An 11,867-nucleotide genomic window follows, 5' to 3' on the forward strand; every position below is an offset into this window, starting at 1 on the left:
TCTCAGGACTTGTGAAATCACGACATGAGCCAAGAACCAAGAGTTGGATGCTTAACCAACTGAGCCATCCAGATGCCTGGAAGGCAGCTCTTCCTACAAGCAGCAGGTCAGAGGGAATCAAACTCTATGGGCACAGCCCTCCACCAGTGATTTCCAGGAGTTGCTGTATAGATGCTCCAACCCCCTTATCTCTTGGCTGGGGCTAACCTAGGTGTTCATATTCAGATTCCCCCCTGGAATAAGAGCTTGTCGCCTATTTCAGTGGCAGGCTTGATAATGCACCATTTTTTGGCTGTCCATATCCCTTTCCTTGCCCATATCCCTTCCTACTCCTCCTCTGCAGTTTCCTGGGACCACTGCCCCAATATTTTGAGTGCAAATTTGCACTCAGATCCTTGTCTCAGAGGCTGCTCCTCAGAAAACCCAAACCAAGAAGAAACATGGCAACTTCAGTCTCTTGAACTTCTGCTCTTTTCTTACCATTTGGGTTCTCCTTGCCTCTAATCTCTGTAACCTTTTAAAAGACTCACAGCTCTGCTCTCGTGGCTTTTGCTTGTTCATTTTAATAATTATTTCTTCTTTCTCATAATCCACACTGTCTGTCCCTCCTCATGGCCCTTCCTATCACGGTGCTATGTCTCAAGTCCTTTCACCTACTATTCCCACTGCTAACTGGCTCACTCTTTTCTAATTTCTCAGTTCAAATCCCTTGGACGGCACTGATGGGCTGGCTCATTTTTTTGTATAGGGACTTGGCCAACGCACAGATTGGCTGTGGCGGGGTCAGCTGATCATAGCCGGTCCAATCAGCTATGCGGAGGCAGGGAGATGGGACAGGAAGTGCCGGAAGGTTTAATGGCCGACACTGAGGAGGAAGTTTTGGAAGGTTTAGTCCCTCCCATAGTTTTTTATATGGACAATTGATCTTTTCTCCATTGATTTTGCATGTAACTTCAACTTCCCAATTAGATTGTCCTGCTAAATCACTCCAGTGGTGAAATTCTAAAGCCACCATGGATTGGTAGAAATTAAGATATGGCCACCTAGGACCAGGACCCTCAGCCAAGTTGTGGGCAGGAACTTCCTGTGTATAACGAAGCCAATGTATCTGATAGGGTTAGTTCCCCAAACCTTCTGTGAAGAAAAAAAATTCTTTATAGTGTAAAGGCTTGGAAAATACAGCAGAGCACAAAAAGAAAGAAAGAAAAAAGAAAAGGGGGGAAAAAGCCACAGGGAGTCCCAGTGCACTGAGATAATCACTCCTTGCATTTTAGGACCTTTTCCTTGTGTGTGTGTGTCTGTGTGTGTCTGTGTGTCTGTGTGTGCGCGTGCGCATTTAGAGGGAAATATTTCTTCCCCATAGTAAGAGGATTGTCCTACATATGCTGTTTTCATATCCTGCTTTTTTCACCTTATCACTGAACATTTTTCTGTGTCATTAAATATGCTTCTATAGCCGCATTTTAGTGTCAGCCCGGCCTTCAGACACGGGGCTTTGGGCCCTGCTGAGCTGCCTTCTCAACCCTCCCCTCCCCAGGACACTCAGCTGTGAAAGGCACCGATGTACACGGAGAAATCTAATGAGCTCATCTTCTTCCCAGTGCATTTCAGCGAATCCTATGCCCTCGGCTGCCGTGAGGGCCCTGGGCAGTGGGAGCTTCCCCGCCGGCCCCAGACCCTCCGGGGAAATCACCAGTCAGCTCTCTGCAACTTCCTCGTTCCCCACACGCTCTCTGCAAAGCCAGCTCAGGACACGGTAAACTCCTATCATCAAAAACTTGGAGCTGGAAGCTCCCCTGGGAGACTGTTCCAGCGCCTCCGAGTTAGAAATGAGGAACCCGGCCCAGAGAGGGGAAGTGACATGCTCACACTTGGCCAGGGAGTGGGTGGCAAGGTGAGGACGCAAGCCCCGTGTCCCCATGGCCAAGCCTGGTCTCTTCTTACCCCATCCCAGCACCTGGCAGGGGTTGGGGTTCTCCTCTCCCACCCCTCCGTCCTGCAGGACCAGGTCTCCATGGCATTCCCCAGCCCCAGTCGGAGTTTGGCAGCTGAAAAGCGCAGCCCAAGGCTCCACCTCAGGGAATGTGGCTGTGCCACCCCCCCATCCCCCCCCACCCCCGCCTCCTTCAGGATCCAGTCCTGGTTTCACATCCCTGGGTGTGGTTAGAGCATCTGCCGCCTTTCTGGCTCTGCAGGCGCTTTGTCTTGGGGCTGAGTAAACATTCCCACCCCCCACCACCACCTGGCCTTCCTGTCTCTAGGGCCTACACTGGTGAAGCGTCTGGGCTCTGGAGAAGCGTGGACACAGGAGCTTTGCAGGCCGTCACTAACCCCAAGGACCTTCTTCAGGCCTCCCGGTTCTCTGACTCACGGGGCAGACTGCAGGGGTTGGAGCTGCCCCGGGAGCCAGGGATGGGGACACCTGGGCTTCCCAGCTGCACTGCCCTTCAGAGATGCCCTCAGGGCCTGACCCCACCCACCCACCCCCGTCCCCCTCAGCCCCTTAGGAGTCTTTGGTTACCAGGGGAACCTGGGGGGGGTAATTAGAGGAGGAGGGTGTGCTCTTGGGGAGCGGTTCTTCTAGCAGCTGAAAGCCCAGTTCACTAGTGGTAAAGGGGAAGAAGTATCCCAGCACCCCATCTGCCATTCTTAGGTGGCTTGGGCTCTGTGCCTGATTGCAGGAGCCTGGGGGCCTTGAATTTAAGCAGCACGAACCAGGCCTTTTGTCCCCCCTTTACGGAGCTTGAGCCCCAGCCTCAGGGATCCCCCAGGGCCCAGGCCTAAGGCAGAGCCGCTGCTGACGGCACTTCTCATTCGGACAGCCAGCGAAGAGTTTCCTTCCCACCCGCAGCCCTGCTTTAGGGACGCAGGCTGCTTTTACCCTGTTGTCTAGCTGGTGTCTTTCTTCCAGGGGGAGCCATTTGGTGGGATATGAGTTTTCTGTGAGTTCAGACCCCTTAGCTATTTTTCTGCTTAAAGCACACACTGCCTTATTTCACCCTCAACCCACTTGCTTCCCTGCACATCTTCTTGTGTGGTAAGCAGGACCAAAACATTCCTGGTGGTCACTTCATTTGCCAGGCACTAACCCAGTTTTCTGATCTTCTAACAGACAAGAGATGGGAGACAATGCCTGACCCTGGGGACATGACAGATGGGCCAGCTCTCCAGTTGAAAGCCCAGGAATAGATCTTTCCTGATTTCCTTGATGATTGGATGTAAAGCTCGATGCCCACCAATCCTTCACTCAGGCGTCCCTCTGTCTGGAGCACTTTGCTGAGTCTCACACCCCACGTCCGGGCTCAGAACCTGGAATTCTTACTCTACCATCTTTGTGAATTTATAAAGGCCGCTGCGATTCCCACTCTGCCAAAGACAGTGTCCATTTTCACCCCAGCAAGCAGACCAGTGTAGATTACTTCCACCATCACGGTGGGGAAAGGAGAGGGGTGCCTCGGAAGGAAGGGGTATGCCTCCTGACGGGCCCGGGCCACCTGATCTGGCACAGAGGCAAGCGGTTCTGACCTTGGCGGCCCGGCAGATGCAGGGAAAGTTGGAGGAGGGGGTGGAGAGCAAGGGTTGCGGCGGGGGGTGCTGAATGAGGAAAGAATAGAGGGGGTACACTGGACAACCAAACCCCAAATTCACCAGTCCTGTTGCACGCAGTGGGAAATGGCTGGGGGGCAGGGGGAGGAGCAGACTCTGCTGAGGGCCCTGCCCAGCTCTGTCTATGCAGGAAGGTAAGGGGCCTGTGGGGCCAACTTCCCAGGCAGGACCAGCTAGGTCGGGCCAGTGCACAATGAAACTGCGGGGCCCCTTGTTCAAAACTTGTTAAGAACTTCAAGATGGAGTCTGCAGAGCATTAAACCAGGTGTGGGCTCCTGGCAAGTGCATAGGCTGCGTGCTGTAGAGCCCACCCAGATGCCCAGGCTGGGATGGGTGTTGTGATGGGTCACTGGACCGATTGAGAGACCTTGTATCAGATGAAAACAAACTGGGGGAAGGACACAATAGACTTAGGCCCCGGGATGGATGTTACTTCGGTAACAGCTTAGTATTGAGCACCTCCTGTGCATCAGGCTATCTTCTAACCAAGTGTATGTTCTCCATTTCCATCCTAGGACAACTGTAGGGGGCAGGGACATCACCATCATCATCTCCCAGAGGAGAACGCCAAGGCACTGAAAGGTAAAGTGAAGTAATGTAACTTTTGTGACCCTTAGTTAACGGACAGGCTAAGTAACTTGCTCAAAGGCATAAAGCTCCTAAATTGGAAGCAGGTGTGAGTGCAGGCCCAGGGGCCCCATACCCCGAACCATTTGACTGTAAACAGAGCGTGTCTCAGCAAAGGGAAACTTCTTTACAAGGAGCCATCTTACTGTGGCAAAGAATGTTCTAACAGAGATATTCAGAGACGCATGGCCTGGAGACATTTGGAAACGGGCAGGAGAGCCCCTCATAGAGGGGAACCCAGCTCTGCTGTGGGTTGAGTTAAATAACAATCCACATCACAAGAGTTACGACTCTCTCCGTCGTTGTGACGGGTCTTGGCTAAATGTGGTAGCAGGGTCAGTAGATCCCGGGATGCCAGGAGCTGGTGCCTGTTCCACGGAGAAGGACGAGGAGGGAAGAACAAGGTTGTGGAGCTTGGAGCTGGCCCTTCTCAGAGTCAAGGAGACGGAACTAGAACCCAGGTCCAGCTGCTTCCAAAGGCCTTGCTTCCAACCGCCATACCAGACGGACTGACTCTTAAGGTCCCTCCCAGCCCCAAGATGCTGTAATTCCAAATCTCCACGGGGATATGATACCGTATCTGCCCAGGCGATTTCATTCGAGCTCGTGCTGATATTTTTACAGACAGCTTGGAGATGGCTGGGGGGCCCCAGAATCTGTTCCTTGTCTTGAATCAGTCCTCTGGAATGTTGGCCCAGACTCCGGCCAGGCCGTTCTGACTCCTTCTCCCTCGAATTTGACAATCTGGGTTTTATGTAAGTGCTGGTGAGGGCCCATGCTTCTGATTTCATCTGTATTTAAACAGACAGCTTGATGAGTTCTGGCCTGATGTCCAGAAAAGCTCACGGACTCTCACCTTCTCTGAGCCAGGAAGTCTGTGGCAGCCCCTGTGCTCGGACTGAACCCCAAGATTCCACCCTTGAAGCTGTGGGCTCAAGCCACAGGTTGACGGGGCTCTGGTTTTTATTTAACTAGAGCCTTCTCCAGGTTTCTCTCTCCACTTCCAAACCGGCCCCAAAGGACACGATCATCTGGCTCCAAAGCCACACGTACCAGCAGATCTTTAAGGATCTGATCCCTAAACACACGTGCCGGGATACAGCTCACCCGTTCCCATCGAGATACGCAGTTCTTCAAGAGACTCACCATTTTACCGGCATCAGCTTCCTGTAGCTGCCGTCACCAAGTGCCACCAACCAGGTGGCTTAAAACAAGAGAAATGTATTTTCTCTCAGGTCTGGAGGCCAGAAGCCCAACGTCGAGGTGTCCACAGGGCCATGCTCTCTCTAAAGGCTCTGGAGGAAAGTCTGTCCCATGCCTTCCTCCTAGCTTCTGCTGCCAGAAATCCATGGTATTCCTTGGCTTGGAGACACATCTCTTCAGTCTCTGCCTCATGGTCACATGGGGTTCACCCTGTTCGTCTCTGTTACTTGTCTTCTTCTATGGATACCATCATACTGAGTGACGGTCTACTCGAATTGAACACGACCTCATCTTAACTTAATTACAAACAAGACCCTGTTATCAAATAAGATCACATTTGCAAGTACTGGGAGTTAACACTTCAACTTATCTTTCTGGGGGACACAGTTCAACCCACAATATCCCCCATACCACCACCAGTATACTGCTAAGGACACGCAATATACCATTTCCGGTGTGTTGGCTCTGTTCATCCTGTGAGCCTCACCTTGACCCAGTGAAGTAGGTTCGACCATCTCCACTGTGCAGATGAGAACACAGATGGCCAGAGAGGTTAAGCCACTTGCCCAAAGTCCCACACAGCTACCAAGAGCAGAGCTGAGACCCACACCCCGGACACGAGGCAGCACTGTTCTTGGGATGTGGTGAGCGGGAAGGAGGAAGTCTGAGCCCACCTGTTGAGACCAGGGCACTCTGAGACAACGCAGCAATTCTACAAAGGGACATGCAGGGTCCGTGCTGGACAGCCTGGCTGCGGACTCCTTTCCTTCATGTGAGATCATTTCTCCAAAACCCAGTTTCCTCATCCATCAGACAGGGTCATGGAGGCTGCCCTCCTTCTCTCAGGGAATGGCTGGGAGGGTCCATACCCGGACTCGCACTAGCCCCTCGGAAGCCCCGAGTGCAAGTGTTATAACCGCCCATCCACCTGGCCTATGCTTCCTTTAGCTCTTTGCCCAAATGCCACCGCATCATAGAAAGCTTCCCCGATCACAGTATCTAAACTAGTGCCATGCACCCTGCCCTCCCCTTTATCTCGTTCCCTGGATTTCTGACTCCTTGACACATTTATTAGCTTATGGTCTAGCCTACCTACTTTAGAATGTAAACTTGGAGGGAGCAAGGGCTTCGTCTATTCTGTTCCCTGTTGCAGCCCCAGTGCCAATGACAGTGCCTGACACATTGCAGGCGCTCATTAATATTCATCAACTGAATAAATGAGTAGCTTAATGTAAAGTGACAGTTCCTCCTCATGGCTAGAGTGGGAACAGTTTTTCCCCTGGAACTAAGCTCCATGAAAGCAGATCATGGCTCTTTGATTCATTGCCATATTCCCATTTTTTGCCCGGCACAAAACAAGGTACTTGATAAACATCTGTTAAATGAATGGGGTGAGGAAAAGGCTGCTGGACAGACGGAGACCCCACTGTCCCTTGCTCTGGGAAATGAACGGGCAAGGAAGGCTGTGGTTGCACCTGAGCTGGAGCTACAAGGATTTTGAGTGGTGGGAGAAGGAAGGGGTGCTTTCTAGCTCAGAGAGACAGAGATGGGCTCCATGTTCAGGTGGGGTGACAATGAGCGGGGCTCGTTTGCAAAACGAGGGGAGCTGCCTTCTTTGAACAAGGTTGGCATCCAGAGGCAAAGAGGCAGTTTGGCTGCATCTGATTATGAATTACTTAAGTGCTGGATGCAATGAAACACAGAGTTTCTTCCCAGCCATCTGCACCAGGGACTTCACTAATACACCACTAATAAACAAACGATGTAAAGTGTGGAATGATAAGAGCTATTGGGTTTAGCTTGCTTTCCCCTACCCCCTCCAGTATCTCCCACGATCTCAGGCTCCACAAAGGCCAGGGCACGTCTTGAAATAACTTCTCAGGCAATTAAACCACATCCAATTTATAAGTCTGAATATGTCAGGGATCCTGTTACCTCCATCTTTGGGCCCGGAGGCCAACATTGCCTCATCAAACCTAACGGGCTTGTAAGAGGAGCCGACATCTGGGTGATAGAACAGACATGCTGTCTCCCTGCTCCTGTCTCTGATTTCTGGTTGCCAAGCAGCTTGGGTCTGACTCTCTGGGGGTGCTGGGATTTTAGGGGCAGGGGGAAGCACCCTCTCCTCCAGCACCACCAGGATGCCAGGGATTCCTTTAATGCAGGTCAACACCTTTCATTTCATTGCAGAAGGACAGGCCTAGAATTCAAACCGCCCCAAGAGAAGCAATAGACTGGTTTGAATTAGTACCATAGTGCAAATGACTGGCGCAGACCTTTGGTCCCTCGAGGGCACATTTTTAAAAAGCCAGGAGAGGAGAGGTGGTGTGGGGAAATGAATGGACTTTATCCAAGCCCAGTTCTTCCTCTTACTACCCGTGGGACTTTGAACAAGTTAATTAACCTCTCATCTGTAAAAACACGAGAGCTCTGCTTTGGCTGCACTCAGCTCCCCCCGGTGCCAATCCCCACCCCCAACCCCGTGCCATTTCTCAGGGACCTTTCAGTCTAGAAAGGTCCTCAGTCTCTCCCCTTTTTCCACCTGACTCCTCTCATCTTTCTGCTGCCCTGGACATCTGCCTGGGGTTGGTTGGCCAACTGTGTGTTCCCATAGTGAACTCAACAATTCACACCCCCCGCCCTGCCACATACACACACCAGACAGGGAGAACCTGGAGGGCGGAAGCCCTTTCTTGCTCTCCTCCAGGTCACCATTAGGGACTCAGCAATTGTTTCTTCAATCATTGAGAATTACTTCTGGGAACAAAATGTTTCCAAAACATGGAAATAAAGGAAGAAAATGATGGTGTGCCCTTTCAATGTCGTGCTGAACTTACCCCCAATTTTTTTCTTAAGAGCTAAGCATGATGCCAATGCTTTCTATCTTTCATCTCACTTAATCCTCTACACCTTATAAAGCAGATCTTTATTTTATCAGTGAAGAATCTCAGGCTCAGACAATTCAGAAGCTTGGCAAAGCCAGGGACACACACTGTGTGCCAAGAACTTTACCTGCCCTTTTGTTCAATCCTCATGATGACCCTATGACAAAGGTATCATAATACCCACTTTGTCTGTTAGAACACTAAGGTTTAGTTATTTGCCCAAGCTATCACCATGTGTAAATGGCTAAGGCAGGATTAGAAATCCAACACTTACCTACCACTCCACACCTTTTCTTCATTGACCCAGTGACTTAGCTTATGGGAAAGTCCATGATGCCTAGCACATTACATAAAATGTTAGTTTCGCTTCTGTTGGGAAGTTTGGTGGTGAGGAGGTGTGGTTGAGATCGGTAGATTGCCCCATGAAATTATAACCATTTCCCCCTTCTTCTGTAGTATAGATTCCACCATTTTTAGCTGGGCCCTGACCATTCGAAATAAAGATAATGTTTCCCAGTCTGCTTGGCAGAAGCATGTGGCCACGTGATTAAGTGAAATTGTCACGTGGCTTTTTTAGGAACCTTCCTTAAAAGGTGGTTGATGAGCACCTTTTTCTCTATGCTTTCCTCCATCTACCCGTCAGTAACATGAGTGTGATGTCTGGAGCTCTAGTTGTGGTCTTGTGCTATGGGGATGATCCTTGCCCTTGAGAAATTTAAGGGATAAACTGAAAAAAGCATGGGTCCCTGGGGGCTTGGCCAAGTACCACACCGGCTCTGGACTTCTGGTTTCCCAGCTTTTACATGAGAGAGAAGCAATCAGTTGTCTGATGTAAGCCACTGTTCTTTTGGATCTCTCTTGCTTTCAGCCAAATAATCCTAACTGATAGAGCATGAAGAATGAAGATGGAGTTTCAGAGGCAAAGTTGGCCTTCTGCACAGAAGTACCCAGGAATGGCCTTGATTCTAAGAACCAACCAGAAAGGCCCTGGAGAGCCCAGCAGTTGGAACTGTCAGGGAGACAGATGTTGAACGGGTTCTGCCAGCCACGACTCGCCCTGACTTGCATCATCGCACCTTCTGCCAGGTCGGCCCTGCCCACTGAGTTTATGGGTTTATGGCATTAATAGGAGCTACCTGCAAAGACATCAAGGCTCCACACAGGCATCCCCAATCTCCCCTCTTCGCAGTGCAAAGAAATGGTGCATCCCCAAAACCATAATGAGGAAATCTACCAAGCACTGGGTTCCCTTCTCAGTGAGCATGAGGAAGAAATATCTTCTGTTCTGCTCCTTTGGGCTTTGCCCATTGGCAGTGCAAGAATAAAACACGCCGATCTCTTCAACAGAGACTGATAAGGCAAGGTGCAGAGCCCCTGTTGTTGCTAGAAATTTAAAATTCAGCTTTGCCTCATCCTAGGCCTCTGGAGAAAGAGAAGGAGAAGAATACACTTCCCCTGCAGTTGTAGAGCAGGCTTTGGAGGTCTGAGAGATGACATCAGTTGGTGGTGTGTGTGTGTGTGCGTGCGCACCCATGTGCTTTGAGACTCCCTGAATGAAGACACCAACAGAGGTGTCATTCCCTGCCAGGACTGTGTCAGCCTCAGCTGTCAGGTGCCCTTTCCTGGTGTCTGGCTGCCTTGGGTCATGTACTGCTATGTGATCTTGGATACGATATTGTATGCCTCAGTTTCCCACCAGTAAAATAGAAACTATGACAGTCCCTGTCTCCAAAGGCTATTATAAAGACTAAATGATGTATTCCAGGTAAAGCTTTCAGATGCCCAGCACATGGTAAGTACTCAACAAATGTTGCTTGTTATTATTGTTATGGAGTAGTGATAATACAGGTTGGGGAGCCTGGGTGGCTCAGTCGTTAAGCTTCTGCCTTTGGCTCAGGTTATGATCCCAGGATCTTGGGATCGAGCCCTGCATCGGGCTCCCTGCTCAGTGGGAAGCCTGCTTCTCCCTCCCCCATTCCCCCTGCTTGTGTTCCCTCTCTCACTGTCTCTCTCTGTCAAATAAATAAAGAAAATCTTTAAAAATAATAATAATACAGGTTAACACTTAGAGCTAGTAATTGGTCCCAAGAAGTCAGGGGCGAGTCTTGGAATACAACAGTTTTTACATTGGCATTACCGGGAGGTTAATGAAAATGTGGTTCCCTCCAGAGCCTCTTTTTTCTTTTTTTCTGTACGGCTCTTGTGAAGGAAGCAGAGTTCACGTCCCTCCAAGAGTCCCTCTCTCTGCTACCTGCTGGCCCCTTCCCTTGCAACAAGAGCTGCCCTAATAATACTAGCACTTTCTGAATGATGACTGTGTGCGAAGCATTTTTATGCGTTCATTTCTTTAATCCTTTCAATGACTCTACAGGTCAGGGGATGGCATTATTATCATCCCTAGTTTATACAGAACAAAATCAAGGCATGGCAGTTGCCCAGAGTCCCCGAGGCAGTCCTTGGTGGAGGCTGGATGGAAACCCAGGCAGCTGGCTCCCCGCCTAAGCTTAGGTCCCCTCCTGCACCCTGGGAGGGGGGTGGCAGACGGGCAGTTAGTGGCTGACTAACTCCCCAACTACTCCTTCACTCGTTCATCTGTCATCCATCCACTGAGAACTTCCGGCACCTCCCCTGTTTGTCCTGGCCCAGGCAAGCACCTGGTTCCTCCTTCTAGGGCCTCCAGTCATGGGGCGCAGGGGATCCCTTAAAGAGACAGTATGGACCCTGCATACCGAGAGTGTGTCCCAGATGCTCTGGGGCAAAGAGGGGAATTCACGGGCTGGGGAAGTCATGGAGCCTGGAGAGGGGCCGTGAAGGATATGCTGGGTCTTGAAGGAGCAGGAGGAGTTTGCTGGGCAAAGAAAGGGATTTCACCCCTGGTGTGTGGAGCTGGGGGTAGGGTGTGTAGGAGGAGAGTCCAGAGGAGGAGCGGGGGGGGGGTTGCCGAGCTAAGAAGGGGAGGGGTTCATCTAAGAGGCCACGGCATTTTAAGGCCCCTATGAGACTTGAAGCAACTTGATCTTCCAGCTCTGTAGTAGCCGCTCATCCTATTTCGACTAAAATCCCAAGTCCCCCACTGTGGCCTGGAAAGCTGTCCATGACGTGGCCTCCTCTCCCACCCCTCTGTTCTCCCTGTGTGCCCCAGCTCTAACTGCCGACCTGCTCTTCCCTGAACAGGCCAAGCATGTGACCTAGACATTGGACTTGCCGCGCCCTCTGCCTGGAACTCTCCTCCCCTCTAGCATTAGTTCCGTGTAATCGGCTAATTACATTCCGCCAAGCTGTAGCATGGATCTCAATACACTCTTGTTAAATGAATGAATGAGCTCTCCTTTATTATATTCCAATTCACGGAAAGTAAGAATACAGACAGCCCTCAGCTGTCCAATTGTGCTGAATAATTAACCAGGACACACTGCTCCCCTTCGGGCTGCCCAGATCACCCCATTAACTCTGGTTTGCCAGCATCATGTCCAGAGAGAGCGGGGCTGGGCTGCAGTCAGAGGGAGGCCGCTTAGCAACAGCCCGCGGCTGCATCTAACAACCCGG

The 11,867-nt window shown here is 50.9% G+C and overlaps 1 long non-coding RNA gene across 1 annotated transcript in view; it reads left to right on the forward strand.

Annotated features, from left to right (window-relative positions):
• LOC141372581 (uncharacterized) overlaps nucleotides 1-11,118 on the forward strand; it is a 17,231-nt gene extending 6,113 nt beyond the window's left edge. The window contains exons 2-5 of the long non-coding RNA XR_012377871.1: nucleotides 1,602-1,894; nucleotides 3,113-3,510; nucleotides 4,122-4,188; nucleotides 9,190-11,118. This is a non-coding gene — a long non-coding RNA (uncharacterized lncRNA). The remainder of the gene's footprint in view (nucleotides 1-1,601; nucleotides 1,895-3,112; nucleotides 3,511-4,121; nucleotides 4,189-9,189) is intronic.
• The last annotated feature ends 749 nt before the right edge of the window (nucleotides 11,119-11,867 follow it).

Source organism: Callorhinus ursinus, unplaced genomic scaffold (assembly GCF_003265705.2).
Source record: "Callorhinus ursinus isolate GAN/ISIS: 27379988/994484 unplaced genomic scaffold, GSC_fseal_2.0 scaffold4, whole genome shotgun sequence".
NCBI classification, from domain to species: Eukaryota; Metazoa; Chordata; class Mammalia; order Carnivora; family Otariidae; genus Callorhinus; species Callorhinus ursinus.